Consider the following 23,633-nt stretch of genomic DNA (forward strand, 5'->3'; position numbering starts at 1 on the left):
CTCCATACATGGGTGTGTCTCAGTATGGCTGTTTTTCTGGGTGCATATTAGTGCACGCGCATGTGTGAGAAGATGTGCCCCCTTCTGCACTCTGTTTTCATTCCTGTGTGTTGTGAGGGTGCTGGAATGTTGCTGTAGTTTGTGTGTTGATGTGTTCCCACGTTTCAGATTGATGGTATTATTGTGCATCTGTGCATGTGTGTACGTTTATGTGTGCTTTTGTTTGTCAGTATGTTCCTATATCTCACCTTGACTGTATTTCTGTGTATAGGTATGTGTTCTGTGTGTATGTGTAAGTGAGTTTGTGGGTGTGGATGTGCTTCTGCATGTATGTGCATGTTTCTGCGAGATCGAGGGTGTGTTTCGGTGATCCTTTGCGTGTGGTTCTGTCTATGTCTGATCTTGATATTCCCTCTCCTGAAAAGGTTCAATTGAACCCTTGAGCAGGTCAGGGTGCACACATTGGTCTCAATAGCGCATTTTCGGTAAGCTGCAAAATATCTAACTCTCAGCATCCTTAGCTCCTGCAACCTGAGAGCTGAACGGTTCCTTCACTTCAGGGACCTCACCCTAATGAACGCAACAAGACAGGGAAATATTCAATGAAAGGAAGGATTCTAGTTCTTCCATCCTTGTTTATCACATGGATGCAATATTGAAGCTGGTTGTGTCCATACATTAATATTGTTGCGTATTAGACCATTAGGTCATATAGTGTGGGAGCAGAATTAGGCCATTCATCCCAACCATTCGTTCTGACATTTCGACATGAGGGAATTCTATTCTCCTGCATTCTCCCCAAAACCTTTGATTCCCTGATCAATTAGGAACACATACATCTCTATTTTTAATAAATTTGTTATAGACCAGGCCAGACCCTCTCAAAATATTTCAAGATGGTAGCCCAAACCCTAACTTTTCTGAGCTAACTTGTTTTGAATAGGAATACCGTGGATATTCCAGGAGTGATGGAGCTGGTCAATATTCCTCGGATTGATATAAAACAGAATTTATTTCCAGAGTGCCAAATGAAACACAAACAAAAGGGAACAGAATACAGAATAACTTAACCTTGTGAAAGCGAACAGACTATCCCAACTTAATAATTGTTCTCAATTACTGCACAAATCCCCATAAGCACCTTTTGGCAATACAGGTAAAATCAAACACAGGGTCTCACAGGAGAGTTGTTGGAGAGAGATTCAGCACGGAACAATTATTTCCACGTAGCTGTTTCTTTTACAAGCAGTCTGAAAGATTGTCTGCATATTAACACCAAACCAAACTAAACCAGCCCAGAGTAAAGCTGAGCTGTGAGAATTGGCCTCTCCCCTTTCATTGTATTTTTTTAACTTGAAAGGCTTTTGCCGGAGGTAGTGTCTGTTGGATATCATGAAGTTGGCCCTAAAACCCATCAAACCTCGACACCACAGAACCTCTGCATTTTCAAACATTCTAAGAAGAAAATAAGAACAGTAAAGGATTAGCATCATCACACACTTCATGTCCTGGTCTCCACAGTCCTCTGCGGTAATAATTTCCACAGATTAAACATTCCTTCAATGAAGAAATTCATACTCATCTCAGTTCCAAAGGTCGCCCCTTCACTCTGAGGCTGTGCCGTCATGTCCTAGTCTCTCTTACATGTGGAAACAGCTGATAAGCAGAAGCTGAAATGGGAGGATTCTTCACAAAAGGAAGTACAATGCTGGCCTGAGGCTGTTAATGACAGTCCCTGGGATTGTTTAGAATTGGTGAATTGGACCGTGTTAAAGCACTCAGCAGAAAACCTGGATTAGTAAACATCACTATCACGGACGTCTTACGCAAATGCATGGGGTACTGAGTATTGAAGAAGTCAAAGTTTGGTAGAAGATTTGTATCTCGAGTGCTCGTTGTTGTGGTTCTGTTCGCCGAGCTGGGAATTTGTCTTGCAAACGTTTCGTCCCCTGTCTTATTGACATCCTCAGTGCTTGGGAGCCTTCTGTGAAGCGCTTCTGTGCTGTTTCCTCCGGCATTTATAGTGGCCTGCCTCTGCCGCTTCCAGTTGGCAGTTCGAGCTGTCCACTGTAGTGGCCGGTATATCGGGTCAAGGTCGATGTGTTTGTTGATAGAGTCTGTGGATGAGTGCCATGCCTCTAGGAATTCCCTGGCTGTTCTCTGTTTGGATTGCCCTATAATGGTAGTGTTGTCCCAGTCGAATTCATGTTGCTTGTCGTCTGTGTGTGTGGCTACTAAGGATAGCTGGTCGTGTCGTTTCGTGGCTAGTTGGTGTTCGTGTATACGGATCGCTAACTGTCTTCCTCTTTGTCCGATGTAATGTTTTCTGCATTCCTTGCATGGGATTTAGTACACTACATTAGTTTTGCTCATGTTGGGTATCGGGTCCTTCGTTCTGGTGAGTTGTTGTCTGAGCGTGGCTGTTGGTTTGTGCGCTGTTATGAGTCCTAGTGGTCGCAGTAGTCTGTCTGTCAGTTCAGAAATGCTCCTGATGTATGGTAGTGTGGCTCGTCCTTTGGGTTGCGGCCTGTCCTCATTCCGTTGTCTCTCCCTTAGGCATCTGTTGATGAAATTGCGAGGGTATCCGTTTTTGGCGAATACTTTGTATAGGTGTTCCTCTTCCTGTTTTTGTAGTTCTGGTGTGCTGCAGTGTGTTGTGGCCCTTTTGAATAGTGTCCTGATGCAACTTCGTTTGTGTGTGTTGGGGTGGTTGCTTTCATAGTTTAGGACTTGGTCTGTGTGTGTGGCTTTCCTGTAAACCTGTGTGGTGAATTGTCCGTTCGGTGTTCTCTGTACCATCACGTCTAGGAATGGGAGTTGGTTGTCCTTTTCTTCCTCTCTAGTGAATCGGATTCCTGTGAGTGTGGCGTTGATGATCTGGTGTGTGTTCTCTATTTCTGTGTTTTTAATTATTACAAAGGTGTCAGCCACGTATCTGACCCAGAGTTTGGGTTGAAGTTGTGGTAAGACTGTTTGTTCTCACCTTTGCAATGCTGCTTCTGCTATGAGTCCAGAGATCGGTGAGCCCATGGGTGTTCCGTTGATTTGTTCGTATATTTGGTTATTGAATGTGAAGTGTGTTGTGAGGCACATTCTTGGACATCATCAGAAATATACACATAGACAAGGAAGAAACTATGGTCTCATTCGATGTAACGGCACTGTTCACCTCCATCGACAAAACACTAGCCAAAGAAACGATAGCAAACTTGCTAGACAGACATAACAGACCAACAGGACGTTGAACCTATCAACAAAGACGGCATACTTAAACGACTGGACTTGTGCCTTACAACACACTTCACATACAATAACCAAATATACGAACAAATCAACGGAACACCCATGGGCTCACCGATCTCTGGACTCAAAGCAGAAGCAGCAATGCAAAGGTTAGAACAAACAGTCTTACCACAACTTGAACCCATACTCTGGGTCAGATACGTGGCTAACACCTTTGTAATAATTAAAAACACAGAAATAATTCCCACTTTGAGAAACTCATTGTTTTTTTTTTCTCCTGGTAATGATTGGCATGAGGTTGGGTAGCTGGATTATACTGGATATGAAATCCCTGATTGGGGCCGTTACTCTGTGTCAAATACGGAGAAGACCAGGCTGATTCTAAAGGGTAAATGTCAGAGATACTGAGATGCTGAGTACCTGACTCAGTGAAGGGCTTCCGTCAATGGCTCTGCCTTTGTAAATAAAGACTGATTAATGGCAAGATGTAAGACACTGAAGCGTAGGCGTCACTGTGGACGAGGACCTCAAACTCCTCACTTTCCACACTTTTCCGCTGCCACCCCTGTCCCACTCAGTCCACCCCACCCGAAAATGTGCTGAAGGTGTTATGTGACGTTCTCGACCCTCGACACTTTTGAGATAAGAGACCATCCACGATTCTTTCAAGTCAGGACAATGATTCTGAAAGAGTCAGTCAGTCATTTTGTGAAAACTGATGATAACACAGCACCAAACTAACTTTATAAATAGGGGAAATGCAAAATGAAATCAAGTGTTTTGTCCATGTCTATTTGAGTGCAGCATCGATTGACCAGAATGATAACTGAACTACAAGGGTTCAATATGAGGGACAGAAAAGACGCAAATACAGGGTAGAATTCTTCACACTTGGAAGGATCTAAGATGAGTAAAATTTTCAAGAAAATAATAGAAACTGTTGGAACTGAATGGAACGGAAGGATTCCTCTTGCCTCTTTATTCAGGACAAGGATAAGCATCGAAATGTTTATTGGTGGCCTGAAATCTTTCCAAGACTGAATTGGTTGAAGGATTCATGACATTCTTGACATTATATTGCACAGACTATTTTTGTGTTAACTCACTGAACCTATCATTTCCCTTCTCAGTCTTCCTCTCTCCCAATTGTATTTTACTGTCCCACCTAACATTGTGCTGTCAACAACCGTAACACATGATCCTATCATCTCAGTCATTGATACAGATTATAAATGGCTGTGTCACGAGAAATGATACTTGTGGCGCGCACTAATATCAGCTCAACAAAATGAAGGTGATATATTTATTCCAGCTCTCTCTTTTCTGTACTTTATCATTTCTAACACTAAGTCCCATTTCCCGATCACTGCAGGCCTCATTGACAACATTGACTACTTGTCAAACATTTCCAGAATTTGACATTTTTGCATCATTGTGTGTGCAAATCCCTCCCTTACCTAATTCCTCCATCTCGCTTGAAACTGTCAGATGCTTTTTAAGTTTATTCTCTGTACATGTGCAGTACATTGCAAGAACATAGAATAACTCACCCCCATTTGCTGCTTCACAGATCATGTATGTCTTAGAGCCAGCTCTGAAAAATATGCTGGACATTCGTATCCCGGTAAGAAGATCTGTATTGATTGGAGCTTACATCGCCATTGAGGGTATTTTTTCACGGACTTATGTTACTTATTTCAATTATTGCCTGAATTGGAGAAATTATATTTGATTCAGAAACTGTACCCACGGAGGGCAAGGAATTTGATTGCCATGTTTGATTTATTAAAACCTACACTGTGACGTCTCTATTAATCAACTATCATCCCTTCACAGAACAGCCGCTGATAATCAGGGAAGCCACATCCCAGTGTTGAGGAGAACATTTCTCAGTGTGACACTCAACAATAGGAATTTAATTTCCAAATGGTCAAAGGCAAGGGAAGGATGACGTTGAAGTAAAATGAGATTTCAGTGTTGGATATATGGTGTTGGGTGCCAATGCTGTGGACAGGGTGGCACAATGGCTGAGTAGTTAGCTTTGCTGCGTCACAGGGTCAGCGAATGATAGCCTTTGCAGAGTGGGTGTGGACTCGATGGGCCAATGGTCTGCTTCCACATAGTAAAGATTCTATGATTTTATTCAAGATGCATTTTCTAATGTTTGCGATTGACCGATTGAGATTTGTTTCATTCAATAAACATCAGTTCTAAAAATACCCTGTGACAACTGGGAGTTAACTCTTTGCTGTCATCTGTTTGTTCAATTTTGTAAATAAATGAACTGAACCACATTGTAATGTAACAGTTCCCCAGGCGATGCCAGCAAGTATAAATGGAAGGCTTTGAGATGATATCATCACGGAATTAAGTACAGAGAAATTCCAATCACAACGTCATTGAGAAAGAAAATGACGTTTTCAATTTATGATGTGCGGAAAATATTTGACACGACTCTTTCAATTGTAACATTTCCTGGAAAGTGCCTTACACCATTAAATTTGTGTGAATCTGTCAGAGGATTCTCTTCAGGTTCACTCTGTCACTGACACTGATACATGAGCGTGTTATGCCCAAAAGTCACACAGTGGCAGACGATCAGTAATTTAGTCTCTGATTACCGACACCGCGGAGAAACCCCATCATCGCAGATTCCATAGGAATTGCCTGGGAAATTATTCATCTCTTCTGGAAACCTTGAAGAAATCTCCATTTCAATCGAAGACTATGAAGAATTTCGGAAGAATTAAGAAAATGCATCTTTTTTTCAAAATATAAGCGGCGGTATTTTTATGTCGAGTTGGCAAAATCAGTTAGTTTGCACTTGGTTCTGGTTTGTTGAGTGAATAAGCAGTGGGCTTCTCTGTGCTTCTGAAGTTGATGGTTAACTTGGAGTTATTTCTGTAATCACAAAAAGTTGTTTAAAAAATAGTGTTTGGGGATTGGCTATCGGCTAAATGGTTTCGTACACGAGTGAACCTGTGCTTCTTTTTGATGCTTGCAACCCAGCATGACATTACTGGAGCCCGAAAGATTTGCTGGGGCGTTTTGAAATTTGCGATTAAGGAAGAAACCCTTAACTGAGAAAGACTTGCTTTCACTGATATCGTTTTTGTCATTGCTTTTAGTTCCAGACAGACCCTGGAAATGATTGGATGTGTAGATCTGTGCTCTTGCGAAGGAAATGAGAGTTTTTGTAAATTACATTGCCTTCGACTGAGAATGATGTGTTGGTCCCAGACCGAAGTTTTGGGGCAAGAAAAATCTCTGAAACGATTGTTTAAAGCTGAGTACATTGACACTCAGATATGCAATATCTCCAGGAAGGAAATTACGGCAGTTCCAGTTTGCAAGTGGCAATCACAAGCATTTGACGAAATGATAGATACAGGGATTCTGGTGTGAATATTATATGAGAGTTGCTTTCTTTGTACCGGCAGTGTGAGTCGTGTTTTGCATAATATGTAAAAGTCAAGTCCTTTTGTTTCATTTATACATTGTTTTGACATTGGTGAGAATTATACTGCGTGCTTATTGCCTTTGAATCTGCATAATAAGTACATAGTTTTATTCTATTTTATCGTAATTTCTTTTGGAAAACACCTCTGTTTCGTTGTGGAACCAATATTTGCATCATTTTGTGTTTACATTTCAGCAAAGAGAACACTTTGTTCAATCAAAACAAATAAGGTTATGATCCATCAGGCGGGATTTCTGTCGAGGATCTGGTTTGTTCTGTAATTAATCAGCTGGAGTCAGAACAGAAGTCAGGCGATTGAACAGTTAGACTAACTCCCGAGTACCTGATACACTAACCCCACACTTCAAATAGATTGTGGCCTAACTGTTTCCGTCCAGATCCATTATATGCCCAGACCTTCAGATATCCACACTGAGACATAATTCCATATTACCTCTTTCAAACTTACTACTCTCCCACTCTGCACGACAGCCAATGCAAAGCAAATTCCCTCCCTCAGCACCGCTAGACCTGTAACACTACACGAGGCACTGGGTGGCTCACAGCTGTGGTTTTGTGCACAGTAATGGTCGTCACAGAGCAGCGAGGATAGAGCTGCATTGAGAAGAGGAAAGAACAAATGTACAAGTATGTTGTTGATACGTTGAGATTATTGCAGCATTGAGGAACGATGAATAGTGTAGGGCCATTTTCCCTGAACAGAGGTGAATAAGATTTGACATAATTGAGATGTACAAAATAAGCTGGGTTTTGGATGGAGACCCGTCTCCCTGAATGCAGCACCATTTAATGAGAAAAAAATGGTGGGAGGATTATCAAAATCATGAGGCCTACCATTTCATTCAGAGTATGATGGTGCGAGTTGAATTCGCTGCTCAGTTTTGATAGTGGCTTGAGGTGACCAACCTTAACTCCTTTCACGGGAACTTGGATCTGCATGTGAAGTGTACAATCCTTCAACACTGTGGACAAGTTGCCGGAAACCAGCGGAGGTAGCAAGTGTATTCAGTTGGTGCAGACAGGAAACACCTCTTTCAGTGCAATGACTTCCGTGTATTCCTGTGGGATTGGAGAAAGACAGAGACGTTTTAAAATGAATTCTCTTGGACTCTTAAGTAGTCTGTTTCTGTGTTGTCCGTTTCCACCACTGGAATATGGTGGAGTGTTAAATTGAAATTCAGTGGGTTGTGGCGCACTTCCAATTGTTCCCTGATGAAGTGTTTATAGCTTCATAATTTTTACAATGCATTAAGTGATTACAACAACTGAAAATTAATATTAACTAAGTTTGGAACATCAGGATTTAACAATTCATTAAGTTAGTATTGTTTACCTTGTTTAGTTAATCTCCTTACAAAACAATATTTTTTTTTTCTTAAAGCAGTATGTTGAAATCTTGTACTGTTTATGAACTGCTGAGTATTTGAATTATCACTTCAAATGTTAATTGCCCCTGACAACATCAGAACACAATATATTTCAGAGAGGCCGGATTTTTACTATTTTATATTTCATTATACAAAGGATTGGAGCTGTCACACTGAGTAATTCTACGAGTGAATTGCCTGTTTTTTTTGCATTGCGTAGTTTATTCATAAATTATCAACAAGCACATTCCCAAGCTATTTGTGTCCGATAACGCAGAGAATGTAATAACAAAGTCTCATTTCTCGATTTGCATTTTGCATTATTTGATGACTGAATGTAACAGAAAAATTAGAACATTTGCTCAACATGACAAGGAATTGTTCACTTTCCAAAACAAAATATGTGAGATTTCATGAGTTCACAAATCCTCAGTTTGTCATCACGGGAGTGGGGTGGTGTGGTGGTGGTGGTGGGGCGGGGGGCTTCCATTGTGCTTTGAGCCTTTAATGATGAAAGAAACCTTTCTCAGATCTGTTAAAATTAGCCGTCAAATAATAATATATTCTCAAGCGCAAAAACTCATGATTTTTGAATTGTAGTGACCAGAAGATTCTAAGAAATTCTAAATGGAGGAGAGGAAAAGATTGCAGCTGTAAGAGCTGCTCCGTTTTTTGCGGGATCTTCGGTAGCAGAGCTGATTTCCATTAACTCTGGGAAGAGTAATTATTGTTGTCTAAGCTATTGAGTTCTTTTGGAAATTTGGGGAAAAGAATTATCAAAGCATCGGGAATATAAAAAAGAGGAAGAGAGACGAAGTTCGAGACCACAATGTCAGCGAAAGAGGAAGATAGAAAAACCTATACTGCTGTCTGACACAGCAGTGAATGGGGAGTGAGGTGCTGGAAATGGATTGCAGGCCAGGCGACGTCCGAGAAGCAGGAACATCGATGTTTCTTGCAAAAGCCCTTCATATGGAATGTCTGAAACGTCGATTTTCCTCCTTTCCTGCCTGACCTGCTGCGCTTTCCAACACCGCCCTCTCGACTCTAAACCTCCATTATCTGCAGTCCTCACTTTCTCCACAGCATTGAATCTGCACAGCTACGGTCTTTGCTTTTTGAGTTCATGCATTTCTGGGCATCGGAGCCCATCGAAGAAAAAGTAACAAAGCGAAAATCACAGCTGCCCTTTGAGGAACCTGTGAGGGAGAGTTCATGGCACAAGAAGAGAGAAGTCCATGGCTTTTATTTGTAATCTTGCTGACTTTATTTTGTGTAAATCTATCGCACTTATTAGAGTGAGTTCTTTTTGGTTTTACGTTTTATTGAGGTTTGTGCAGTGACAAAAATGTAAAAATATAAACCACAGGCAATAAGTTAGCTTGGAGCTGTGGCTCTTAGAGTAGTAAGACTGATATTTTCTGCGTAAGTAGGTTGCTCAGCCCAAAGCTGGTCTTGAGTAGCGTGATATCATCTTCCTGTTGGATGTGGAATTTTCGGGAGACCTTCCATATTACTGAGCATTAGGGTCTACAGTAAGTGTGTTTGGTTGTGAACCCTGTCACACCACATGGCTGGGTTGGAGCAGCAGTTAGACGCAATGAAGAATTTATAGGAGCTCGGGGGTGGGATGGATAGCAGCTCCAGGAAGAGAGAATAACCACAGATACAATCAGGTAGATGGGTTACCTCTAGGAAATGTCGGAGAGGGAGGTGGGTAGCGCAGTAGTCTGTGGTGTCTAACCCCATTTTTATCAAGCATGCTGTTTTGGAAAGTGTAGGCGATGATAGACTATTAGGGGAATGTAGCACGAAGAGCCAAGTTTCCTGTACCAAGACTAGCTCTCATGTAACGAGAGGTACGTCAATTTCCAAACGATCAGTTCTGATAATCAAAGGCTCAGATAGACATTTCTGCGGCCAAGACAGGGAAATCTGAATGGGATGTTGTGTTGCTGCTGCCAAGATCAAGGATCTCTTGGAGAAGGTGCAGAATATTCTCAAAGCGGTATGGCACCAGTGGGAGGTCATTATACACATTGGAATTAAAGACATAGGAAGGAAAATGGACGAAATTCTGAAGAGAGAATATGAGACGTTAGGCAGTAATTTAAAAGGAGACGCTTGAGGATGGTAACATCTGGATTATCTCAGTGCCACGAGCTAGTGAACGTAGGACCAGGAATAAAGAACAGATGAATGCGTGGCTGAGGGACTTGTCCAGGGGAGAAGGGCTCACATTTTGGCATTATTGGAATCTTTTGTAGAAATGACCTGAATAAGAAGGACGGATTGAATCTATTTTGGAAACGGACTAATATACTAGTAGGAAGATTTCCTAGAGCTGCTCAGGAGGATTTAACTAATAAGGTCGAGGTGTAGTGGGGAGAGGGGAATCAGGGGAGCAGATGGGACCCAGGGAGATAGTGAAAAAAATACCAGTCTGAGACTGGCACATTTGGGAAAAGGAGGAGGTCAAACAGTCAGGGCAGAAAATGTGTTGCTGGAAAAGTGCAGCAGGTCAGGCAACATCCGAGGAGCAGGAGAATCGATGTTTCTGGCATGAGCCTGCCATTTTCAGGAAGGGCTCATGCACGAAACGTCGATTCTCCTGCTCCTTGGATGCTGCCTCAGCGGCTGCGCTTTTCCAGCAACACATTTCCAGCTCTGATCTCCAGCATCTGCAGTCCTAACTTTCTCCTCGAAACAGTCAGGGCAGGCAGGAATAAAGCAGTGAACGACTTAAGACTGAATTAATTTCAGTACAAGATTCTAAACAGGGAAGACAGATGAACTTTCGGAATGAGGAGAAAAATGGGATTTGGATATCATGGCTCAGGGGTGTACAGGACTGGCAGCTTTATGTTACAGAATGCAAAGGCTGTCGGAAGGAAGGAAAGGGAGGGCAGGAGAAGAGGAGAAGTTGTGTACTTGATAAGGGATGGCATTACGGCTGTACTGTCAGGGTATTCCTCGGAATACGTCCAGGGAAGTCATTTGGGTTGAACTGAGAAATCAGAAAGGGATGATTATCTTATTAAGATTGCATTATGGACCCACCCCCAATTGTCAGCGGGAATCTTAGGAGAACCTTTGTTAGGAGAACTCAGTTCTCTGTAAGGACAGTAGAATGGGAATGGGATGGGATTTTAACTTTCCATACATAGACTGAGACTTCCGGAGTGTTAATTGTTTAGATGGAGAGAAATATGGTAAGTGTGTACAACAACATTTTCTGATTCAGTATGTGGATAGGCCGAAAAGAGAAGTCACAAAGCTTTATCGACTCTTAATAAATAAGGTAGGGCAAGTGACTGAGTTGTGAGTAAGGGAGCACTTTGGGGCCAGCTGCCACAATTCGCTAAGTTTTAGTACACTGTTGGAAAATGATAGATGGGATCGAAAAGCTGAAAATTCAAGGAAGCCAATTTTGAGCAAGAACTCTCAAAAGTTGACTGGGGATAGATGTTATCAGGTAAAAGGAGGCGGGGGGGGGGGGGCGTGGGGGGATGGGAATCCGTAAAAATGAGGCAATGTGAAGCCAGAGACAGTCTCTTCCTGTTCTGGTGAAAGGCAAGGCTAGTAGGTGTCGGAAATGTTGGATGACTAGAAAATTTGAGGCTTTCATAAGAAAAAGAAGGACCCACATGTCAGGTATAGACAGTAGAGATTAAGTGAACACTTAAATAGGTATGAAGATGTATACTTCAGAGGGAAATCAGGAGGTCAAAACGGGGACATGAGATGACTTTTGCAAATAGGTTTAAGGAGAAATCAATGGGGTTTCATGAATAAATTAAGGACAAAAGCCTAACTAAGGGGAAAATAGGACCCCTCAAAGATCAGCAAGACTGCCAATGTGTGGATCTACTGGAGATGGGGAAATATTAATTGAGTATTTTTGCACCATTATTTCCTGTGGAGAAAGAGATGGAAAGTACAGAATGTGAGGACATAGATGGTGATTTCTTGAAAAATGTCCATATTCCAGTAGAGATGGTACTGGATGTCTTATAACGTATAAAGCTGGATAAATCCCAAGGAACTGATCAGATGTACCCAAGAAATCTTTGGGAAGCTGGGGAAGCGATTGCTGGGCACCTTGCTGCGATAGGTGTGTCATCGATAGTCACAGGTAAGATATCAGAAGACTGGAGGTAGACGAACATGTTGCCACTATTTAAGAAAGGTAGTAAGGAAAAGTCAGGGGTCTATAGACCGTTATGCCTGACATCGGTGATGGGCAAGTTGTTGGAGGGAAACCTCAGGGACAGGATTTACATATATTTCGATTGGCAATCACTGATTACATGCCCTTGTGCATGGGAAAATGTGTCGGACTGGATTCTGTTTTTTGAAGAATTTACGAAGAGGATTGATGACGCAGAACGGCGAACATGATCGATATGGACTTCAGGAAGGCATTCAACCAGATTCGTCATGGTAGAGTAGCTAGCAAAGTTAGATTACGCTGAACTAATGGAGATCCAACCTTTTGGTCAGAAGTCCCTTGAAGTGAGAAGACAGAAAGTCGTAATGGCGGTTTGCTTTTCAGATTGGAGGCCTGTGACCAGTGGTATGCCAGAAGGATTGGTGCTGAATCCACGGCGTTTCCACATTCATATACATGCTTTGAATGTGAACATTGGAGATACAGTTGGTAAGATTGCAGATGACACAAAAATTCGAGTTGGAGTGTCAGCGAAGAAATATAGCTTAGTGTACAACGAGATCATGATCAGATGGGCCAATTGGTTGTGGAGTGGCAGATAAAGTTTAATTTAGATGAATGTGAGGTGCTGAATTTTGCAAAGGCAAATCAGAGCAGGACATGCACAGTTAATAGTCATGTCCTGGAGAGTGTTGCTGAACAAAGAGTCTTTGGAGTGCAGGTTCATTGTTTCTTAAAAATGACCGTGGGAAGAAAGGATGGTGAAGAAGAGGTTTGGTATACTCTCCTTTATTGGTCAGAGCACTGAGTATTGGAATTGGGAGGTCATGCTGTGTCTGTGCAGGATATTGCTTCACCTACTTTTATGAATATTATGTGTATTTATGGTCTCCCTCCTAAAGGAAGGATGTCTTGAAACTTGAAATGGTTCGGAAAGTATTCACACATTTGTTGCCAGGATTGCAGTATTTGAACTATGGGTTAGAGGCTGAGTAGGTTGGGCTGTTTTCCCTGGAATGTCGGAGGCTGATGGGTGTCCTTATAGATGTTTACAAAATCATAAGGAGCATGGTCAAGGTAAATGGAAAAGTTCTCTTCCCTACTTTGGGGGAGTCCAAAACTAGAGCAGATAGATTTAGGGGGATGGGGAAATAATGAAAAAGCGACCGAAGGGGTAGCTTTTTAATGCAAAGCATGGTGCACGTATAGAATTAACAGCCAATGGAAGTGATGGTGGCTGGTGCAATTGCAACACTTAAAAATCATCTGGATGGTTAAATGTTTAGAAAGAGTTTAGAGGGATATGGGGTCAAATGAGACTGGAATACTTTAGGATATCTGGACTGTATGAACAATTTGGGCTAAACATGCTTTTTGTGTTGTACATACATATGACTCCAATTATGCCAGATAAGTGAAGAGCAGTTTACCAAATGTTCCATTGTAGGTGAATGTCAACACTTTCAATCTCAATTTCCCTGATAAAAATGAATCACTTTTTTAATGCAATGAGAGCATCTTGTGCGTGGAGAAACGTGAGATGATGTTTTGATTTCAATGACCAATGTTCAGCTGAAGATGTTCTGATGAATAGTGATTGCACTATCTCCGTTTCTCTCCTCACGGATGTTGCCATGCCTGTTGTGTTTTGCCAGTTATATCTGATTCTGTTTCGAGTTTTCAGCATTCAAATGCCGTTCATGTATTCCATTAAAAGGCTTCACTGCCTAAACTCCCGCCCCCCTCTCCCCCCACAACAGAATAACTCGTAGAATAATAGAATCCAATGATATAGCAGAGGTCCTTCATTCCACCCAGTTTGTGCTGTCAAAGCTGCACGAAATCTACACACGACCCAGCTTCCAGCACTATACTCGTGGTCTCAAATAATATGACGTTTCAAGTATTCCTCCAGGTAGTTTTTAAAGTCTTTGAGGTTTCCTGCTTCCACGACCCACCCAGGCACTGAACTACCAACCCCCCCCCCCCGCCCCCCCCCCCCACTTTCTGGGTGAAACCCACTTCCTCATATTCTGTTTGAACCTCTTCCCTTTCATTTTATAAATTATGCCCCCGCCATCTGTTGATTGCCTGCCCACAATTAGACAAACCCAGGATTGAGCAGTTATAACAATGCGTCAGGCCATTGGAGATGTCATTTTTAAACTCTCTATCTGAACACTCCCAACTGCCTCAGTTAGGGGTGGAAGTCTTATAGTGCTCTCTGGGCCGCTGCAAATAATGTTTGATCATTACTTTCTGATTTGCATTTCCCTCCTGTGTCTTCCAGTTAATTTCCTGGAGATTTTGATTCTTGAACGGTGAAAATGTGGCCTGTCTAACTGCACAACGCGCTGCCTGTTGGCTATGGCAACATCGGATCTCCTGTTCATTCTCACGAAGATCATTCTGTGGCAACTCAAATACTCTTATTTCCCATGGTCTTTCCTGAATATTATTTCTGTGTGCAGTGCTGTCTATGCCTTAGCTCGTGCAGCCACAGACTGTTCCGTCTGGTTCACAGTCCTTTTCTCGTTTGATAGTTTTGTGGCCATTTCCTGTCTGAAACTGAAGAGAAAATATTGGACAGAGAAAGCCTTGGCTGTGGCTCTGGCTGCAACTGGCATTCTGCTCTGTCCAAAAAGCATCCCCTTCTATTTTCGATTTCAACCTGTGTGGATAATTGACAATGTTCAGTGGTTTTGTCAAACAAAGTCAAGTTATATTACTGATTCTAGGTGGCTGTGGGTGAAATGGTTTGAAATGATTTTAACTCCTTTCATCCCATTTGTTTGAATTCAACAAGGATAGACAAACTTGTAAAGGGACAGAATCATCGCACACTCAACGTCTAGGTCTCCAACAACCCTCTGTGGCGATGATTTCCACAGATAAACCACCCTTTGGCTGAAGACGTTCATTCCAGTCTCAGTTCCAAAGGTCGCCCCTTCATTCTGAGGCTGTGTCCTCCGGTCCTAGTCTCTTCTACATGTGGAAACAGCTTACAAGCAGAAGTTGAAATGGGAGGACTCCTTACAAAAGGAGTGCAATGCTGGTCTGAGGCTGTGAATGACAGTCTTTGGGACTGTTTCGAATTGGTGGACTGGACTGTGTTCAAGTACTCAGTGAAAATCCTGAATGAAGAAACCGCCATCATCACAGACATCATGGGTAAATGTATGGAGGACTGCGGAGTGAAGAATTCAATCCGAGTGTTCCACAAGCGTAAACCTTCAGTGAATCAGGAAGACCTTTTGAACAACATTCAAGCGGGAAGAGCCTGACTTATACAGGGAATCCAGATCTAAACTCCGTTGGGCCATCAGCAATGGCAAGAGGGATTACCAGACCACATAAGAGGGCCATCCAAACCAAACAACGCCCGCTGCCTTTGCTAAGGCTTAAAGAACATTTCGGGATTCAAACTGAAGCTGAAAGAGATCGCACACCAAACACGTCCCTCCCTCAGGCGCTCAATTCTTTCTCTGCTCGGTTTGAGCAGAATGCCAGTGGTTCAGTGACCCCTACCCTAACAGCCACAGACACACCAGTTCCCTCGTTCATCGCTGCAGAGGCTGGAAACATTATTAACACACACACACACACACACACACACACACACACACACACACACACACACACACACACACACACACAATCTCTCTCAACCAGACAGGGAGAGAGGCTCACTCTCCATACAGAGAGAGAAAACAGGGTTTGAGAATGAATCTGAACAATTCCTTGTGCACATTTATTCTGGGTGAGGGGTTAGTGGACCCCACGCCTGCCTTCTCTGACACGCTGCATCATCTGTCCATCTGCCCCGTGGGGAAGGCTCTGTCTGACTGACATGTTAATTCCCAGGACAGGAGCCTTGTGGGATCTTGCTGCCTACTGAGATGTTAATTCTGGGGCAACAAAGTGTGACCTTTCCCAGAGGCTTCAACTATCTTTTTTGAATCCTTGTTCGTTGTGTCAGTGCAGTTTGAAAATATTAAAGATTACTCCCACACTAGCGTCGCAGAGCCTGACTGTAGGTAGGCTTCCTGACACACACACACACAGGGCTGGGAATGGAGAGGGGGATATTTGCTGAGAAGCTCTTGGGATTTTCCTGCTGTATGTCTGATTCCCAGAATTAATCTCTGTCTCTGTCTCTGTCTGTCTCTGTGTTTGTCTCTCTTTCTCTCTCTCTGTCTCTTTCTCTGTCCCTGTCTCTTTCTCTCTGTTCCTGTGTGTGTGTCTCTCTCTCTCTGTCTCTCTCCCTTTCTCTCTGTCCCTGTGTGTCCCACACTCTGTGTGTGTCTCTCTCTCTGTCTTCTCTTTCTATCCCTGTGTCTCTGTCTTCTCTATGTCTCTGTTTCTGACTCTCTGTCATTGTATCAGTGTCTCTCTTCGTCTCTCTCTCTCTGTCTTTCTCTTACTGTCCCTGTGTGTCATTCTTCTCTCTCTGTCCCTGTGTCTTTCTCTTTGTGTCTCTCTCCGTCTCTCTCTCTGTCTATCTCTTTCTGTCCCTGTATGTGTGTCTCTGTTTGTCTGTCTGTCTGTCTGTTTCTCCCCGCCTTGCTCTACATCCAGCCATTTCTAATTTGATTTTCAATCATTTATTTCCTTCCCCTTTCTGAAAACTATTGGCAGAGTTTAGGAATTCAACTTATGGATCACGTGACTGCCCCACAAAACCCACATTTCACCCTCCCTGCTCCCCAGCTTTCATCCCCCACACAGACATACACACACACAGGCACACACACACGGAGAGTCAACCAGACACGCAGACACACTCATACACACAGACACACAGACACACACGCAGACACAGTCACACACACACAGACACGCAGACACATTCAGACTGACACACATACAGACACACACACACACACACACACACAGACACTGACACCCACACAAACAGACACAGAGATACAGAGAGAGAGACACACAGACACACAGGCACACCCCAACATCGGACGTTGGCACTGTGCACATGTTTAGACTTGGGGGGAGTCAGTGAGGGTCTGAGCTCAAGTGTCATCACAGAAATGTCTCAGTGTGGGAGAGATAGTCAGACCATGCCTGTGTGTTTGTGTGTGAGAGAGAGTGAGACCATGCCTCTCTGTGTGTATGAGAGAGTGAGACCTTGCCTCTCTCTGGGTGTGGGAGAGAGTGAGACCATGCCTCTGTGTCTGTGTGTGAGACAGTGAGACTATGCTTCTGTGTGTGTGAGGGAGTGAGTCCATGCCTCTGTGTGTATGAGAGAGAGTTAGACCATGCCTCTTTGTCTGTGTCTGAGAGAGTGAGAACATGCCTGTGTGTGTGTGTGTGTGTGTGTGTGTCAGAGAGAGAGTAAGACCATGCCTCTGTGCGTGTGAGAGCGAGGGAGACCATGCCCTTGTATGCCTCCGAGAGAGAGAGTGAGACCTGGGTCCAATGTTCCAATCTGTAACTGACTTTCATTTTTAAGGAACTCTCTTCATTAGCTATCTCAATCTTTTGATTACATTCCAGGTTGTATCGCACTCCTGGGTATCCGTCTGTCTGTATATTAAACATCCAATCCAAACCCTGTTAAAATTGCCAATATAACCCTGTTAAAATTGCCTATCATGTTCAGGAATGTGTAGGTGAGGTGCATTAGTCAGGGGTTTAATGTGGGGAAATGCATCTGGATGGGTTATTCTTCTGCGGGTCGGTGTGGTCTTTTTGGGCTGAAGGGATTGTTTCCCCGCTGTCAGGATTATATGAATCTCTCGATTAGATTCCAATGTGTAACTCACTCCCGTATATGTGTGACTCGCTTGTGTAACAACACGCCAAAAACGTCCATTCTGTTCCATTTGGCGGAGTTCAATTTAGATAAACGCGAGGTGCTGCATTGTAGGAAAGCAAATTTTAGCAGGACTTATACACTTAATGGTCAGGTCTGAGGGAGTGTTGCTGAACAAAGAGACTTTGATGTGCAGGTTCATAGATCCTTGAAAGTAGAGTGGCAGGTGGATATGATAATGAAGGCACCGTTTGGTATGCTTTCCTTTATTGGTCAGAGTTTTGAGTATAGGCATTGAGAGGTCAGGACATTGGTTAGGCCACTGTTGGAATATTTCATGCAAGTCTGGTCTACTTCCTAAAGGAAGGATGTTCTGAAACTTGAAAGGTTTCAGAAAAGATATACAAGAATGTACCCAGGGTTGGAGGATTTGTACAGGCTGAATAGGCTGGGGCTGTTTTCCCTGGAATATCAGAGGCTGAGGGGTGACCTTATCAAGGTTTATAAATTCAGAACTAAAGGGCATAGGTTTAATGTGAGAGGGGAAAGATATTAAAGAGATCTAAGGGGCAACTTTTTTCACTCAGAGGGTGGTACGTGAATGGAATCAGCAGTCAAAGGAAGTGGTGGAGGCTGGTACTAATGCAACATTTAGAATGCAGCTGGATGGGTCTATGAATGGGAAGGTTTGGAGGGATATGGGCCAAGTGCCTGCAAAAGAGACTAGAGTAGTTTAGGATATCTGGTCGGCATGGACGGGTTGGACCAAAGGGTTTGTTTCCGTGCTGAACATCTCTAAGACTGTATGACTCCGCGATTTTGTGACTCACTCCCGAATATCTGTGATTCTGTATGTAAATCTCACCAAATCCCTCGATTAGATTCCAGAACGTAACTCACTCCTAGGTATCTAGTATTCTGTATATAAATCTCGCCAAATCACTCGGTTAGATTCCAGTCTGTAACTCACTCCTTGATATCTTGTAATTCACTCTGGGCAATCTGTTATTCTGTATATAAACCTCCCCAAATCCTTCAGTTAGATTTCAGTCTGTAACTCATTCTGGACTGTCTGATATTCTGTATATAAACTACCCTCAACCACGTGATTAGATTCCAGTCTGTAACTCAGTCCGGGGTATCAGTCATATTGTATCGTAACCACACTGAACCCATTGATTTGATTCCAATTCCTGTCGTGTTAACCTCATGTTCCCAACACAATATAATATCAGTAATGATCAATGTATCACTGGTCCTGCTATCTGCTCGCACTACGATCATGTTAACTTTCTGATGTTAATGTACATGATCAGCCGTAGCCTCTGAACAATACTGTTTCGGAATTTCTCATCATTTTACACAGAAAAACTCTGCTTTTTCTATTCTTACTGCAAATCACGTTTCGGAATATTCTCTTGCAACTGCCAATGATTTCTATATAATTCACAAAGCACTAATAGCAAAGTAGATGACATGGTGGGATGCAGCAAACTGTTAAACTCAGTACCTTCATGTGGCAATGTAATAATATCCAGTCAGAAACCTGCCCTGTGTCAGAGACAAAACCTCCCAGGGTCTAGAAGTGGGGTCCGGGCAGAGAGCGGGGATTTTCGTACATCACTGAGTTTGTTTGGATATCTGTGCAGCACATGGACATTTCTCCACATTATATTCAGTTTCTATGTGTGTATGTGATGGAGAGAGTTTAAACTGAGTATAACTCTACGTCTCTGCTTGGGGATTCCCTGTCCTTCAGATATTTGACTGCAACATCATAGAATGTGTGAGTATCTGCCTGTTTCTCTCCCATCATTCAGAACACATGGAAACCCTCACATACAGCAGTGGAATCCTGTCCGACTCAGCTCATTTTTGAGTTGGTCAATGGTGGGTACTTTCTCCTCTGCTTTCTCCCCTCTCGTATCCCGTTGCCCTGTCTATAAATCACCCAATGCCCTCAATTTGACTGGAGCCTGCAGCTCGCTCCTGGGTATCTGTTATTCTACATGTAATCATCCCGAATCCCCTTGTTAAATTCCAAACAGTAACTAACTTCCATTTTTAAGGGACTCTGTACATTAACCACATCAATCCTTCGATTAGATTCCAGTCTAGATCGCACTCCTGGGTGTCTGTTAGTCTGTATATTAACCATCCAATCCACTCCCTGTTAAAATTGTCCATAATGTTCAGGGATGTGTAGGTGAGGTACATTAGTCAGGTGTAAATATGGGGAAATGTGTCTGGACGGGTTATTCTTCTGAGGGTCAGTGTGGTCTTGTTGGGCTGAAGGGCTTGTTTCCCCACTGTTGGGATTATATGAATCACCGGGAACCCTCTCGATTAGATTCCAATGTGTAACTCACTTCCATGTATGTGTGACGCGCATGTTCAAAAAAACACCCCAAAGTCTTCAATTCTATTCCACTTGATGGTGTTTAATTTAGATAAACGCGAGGTGCTGCATTTTGAGAAAGCAAATTATAACAGGACTTATTCACTTAATGGTAACGTCCGAGGGAGTGTTGCTGAACAAAGAGACTTTGAAATGCAGGTTCATAGCTCCTTCAAAGTAGAGTGGCAGGTTGATAAGATAATGAAGGCAGCGTTTGGTATGCTTTGCTTTATTGATCAGAGTTTTAAGTATAGGCATTGAGAGGTCAGGACATTGGTTATGCCACTGTTGGAATATTTCATGCAATTCTGGTCTGCTTCCGATCGGAAGGATGTTGTGAAATTTGAAAGACTTCAGGAAAGATTTACAAGGAGGTTGTCAGGGTTAGAGGATTTAAGCTACATGAGAGAGGCTGATAGGCTGGGCTGTTTTCTTTGGTGCATCAGATGTTGAGGAGTGACTTTATCGAGGTTTATAAAAACATGAGCGGCATGGATAGGACAAATAAACATAGAGTTTTCCTTGGGGTGGGGGAGTCCGGAACTAGAGGGCATAGGTTTAGTGTGAGAGGGGAAAGATGTGAAAGAGGCATAAGGGGAAACTTGTTCATGAGAAGGTGGTACGTGAAAGGAATGATCTGTCAGAGGAAGTGGTGGATGCTGGTACAATTGCAACATTTAAAATGCAGATAGATGGGAATATAAATGGGAAGGTTTGGAAGGATATGGGCCAACTGCCTGCAAAAGAGAGTAGAGCAGATTAGGATTTCTGCTCGGCATGGACAGGTTGGACCAAAGTGCCCGTTGCCAAGCTGAACATCTCTATGTCTGTATGGCTCCGCGCATTTGTGGCTCATTCCTTGTTATCTGGCATGCCGTATATAAACCACCACGAATCCCTCGATTGGATTCACTTCTGTCCCTCACTCCTGGGTAGATTAGATTACTTACAGTGTGGAAACAGGGCCTTCGGCTCAACAAGTCCACACCGACCATCCGAAGAGCAAGACCCATTCACCTGCATTTACCTCATCACCTAATGCTACAGGCAATTTAGCACATTTTTAGACTGTGGGAGAAAAACCGGAGACGCAGAGGAATCCTACGCAGACACAGGGCGAATGTGCAAACTCCACAGAGATAGCTCCCAAGGCGGGATTTGAATCCGGGTCTCTGGCGCTGGGAGGCAGTAGTGCCAACCACTATGCCACCGTGCCGACCCCGTAACAGACGTGCTGTATATAAACTCGGAACCCCTCGATTAGATTCCAGACTGTCCCTCACTCCTGGGTATCTGTTATTCCGTACATAAACCCTAAACCCCTCGATTAGATTTCAGTCTGTAAATCACTCCTGGGGATCTGTTATTGGATCTGTGAAGTGATCCTTGTTGGATGTTAGACTGAAGACAAGATAAACTGAGCGGTCAAATGTTACATTGGGAGCAGGAACACAGAAATCTACTGGTTCATTTCTGTTCTGTTGCATATCTCCAAGTTTCAGAGTGGGGCTGTATTTCTGTCACAATGGGGAAAGTCTCAGAAGCTGTTTACTGTCCTGCATGAATGCATTATCAAAACGTGATGTCCTTTGCAAGATAGGAAATGGAGACAGTTCTTTGAAGGTGTTTGTATCTCTGTGTGTGTGATTCTGTGTGTCTGTGCATGTCTGTTTGTGTGTGATCCTGTGTGCGAGATCAATGTTAATTTTCAAACTGTATTAATGTTGCCAGTTTCTCTTGCTGTTCCTTATTTATAAACCCAATGTCATCGCTGTGCTGATATAAAATGGTGGCTGTGGACAAATCTAAGATGTGTGCTGAGTGATTTGTGTCAGGAATACTTTCAGCAAGGGAGAGGGAGCAACGTGTCAAAAGCCATTTCATTGATGCTGGCAGAGAAAGGAAATGGAGCCAGGTCTTTGAAGGTGATTAAAATGCAAATCCCAGAACCTGCTTTCAATGAATGCGGAGAGACAATGTAACATTCCAGTAAGGTTTGCCTTACTTTCCAAGCTCCTAATATATGAGAGAAACATAATATACAAAACCTGAAGTAGCTCAGCCACTGAATTGTACATTTGCAGCGTTGGATCAGAAACCTGCCTGGCTAGTCCTCATCCCAAATTCAAGGGTTTCTCAAATCCCACACTGACCTTCTGTGGGTTCAAATTGTGTGTTGTCTACAAATAAAGGAAAATAATTCACCTGCAATTAAATACAGCTCTTTCTGGAACTTTATGTGAATCGCTTCTCGGCCGTTTGGCTTGGAATATGTATAGTTCCTGGGGACCAGAGGAAGAGATTATGCTCGAATGCTGTAGGTTCGATGCAGCGGACGTGTGCTGGCAGAGGAGACACGCGGATCATTTTGGAAGTCGTCGGAGCTGCTGGAGATCATAGTGATTGGACGTTGGAGGATCATTTGGTTGTGCTGACCTGCTCTTGGTGGATCTTTATCCTGACTTCGGCCTAACGCCAATTCAGGTACCAGCCAACCTCAGAGCTATGGCCTCAGAAGCCGCTCACAGCCCAGTCCAGGGCATTCGCAACACAGTCAGGGTGACTGCCAAGAAGGTGGCGGAGTGCACACCAGTCGATCGGACGGTGTTTGTCAAGAAGATTTTGCTGGTGTGCTGCGGGTTCGAAGCAGCGGATGTGTACTGCCTGCGTTGATCCCCGGCACGCAAACATCAAGTATTACTACGTACTGAGTTTCTGTCTGTCCCCGATGTTGTGAAGGATGGGCGTGACCTCGCTGCCGCGAATGCTCCTAGAAGTTGGACCGTTCCATATCACCTGTCCTTCGTGGAGAAGTTTAGGAAGAAAAACGCCTTTGACCACAAGTCCATCAGGAAGTGGTCAGCACGTAGTGTCCTTGAGACCGTTCGGTAAAAGGAGAGGGCGGATCCTATCGAGCGGTTCCCTTAGCAGACTGTCAAAGCCATTTGGCAGAATGCCTCATCACCAGAACTTTCCAACAAGCACCAAGACATGGCTTGGCTGATGGTGAGAAAGGATCTGCCTGTGACATCCTTTATACACACCTGGACTCTCAGCCATACTGCACGCTGCCCTCGAAGTGGCTGCGGGGGGGGATTAGACTGTCACACACCTCCTTCTGGAATGAGCCGATACAGAATAAGTCTGGAGAGGAATGCAGTCGTGTTTGTCGAGGTTCATCTCAAGCAGCGCTGTGACGCGGG

This window comes from Chiloscyllium punctatum, chromosome 47, assembly GCF_047496795.1.
Source record: "Chiloscyllium punctatum isolate Juve2018m chromosome 47, sChiPun1.3, whole genome shotgun sequence".
In the NCBI taxonomy this organism is placed as follows: Eukaryota; Metazoa; Chordata; class Chondrichthyes; order Orectolobiformes; family Hemiscylliidae; genus Chiloscyllium; species Chiloscyllium punctatum.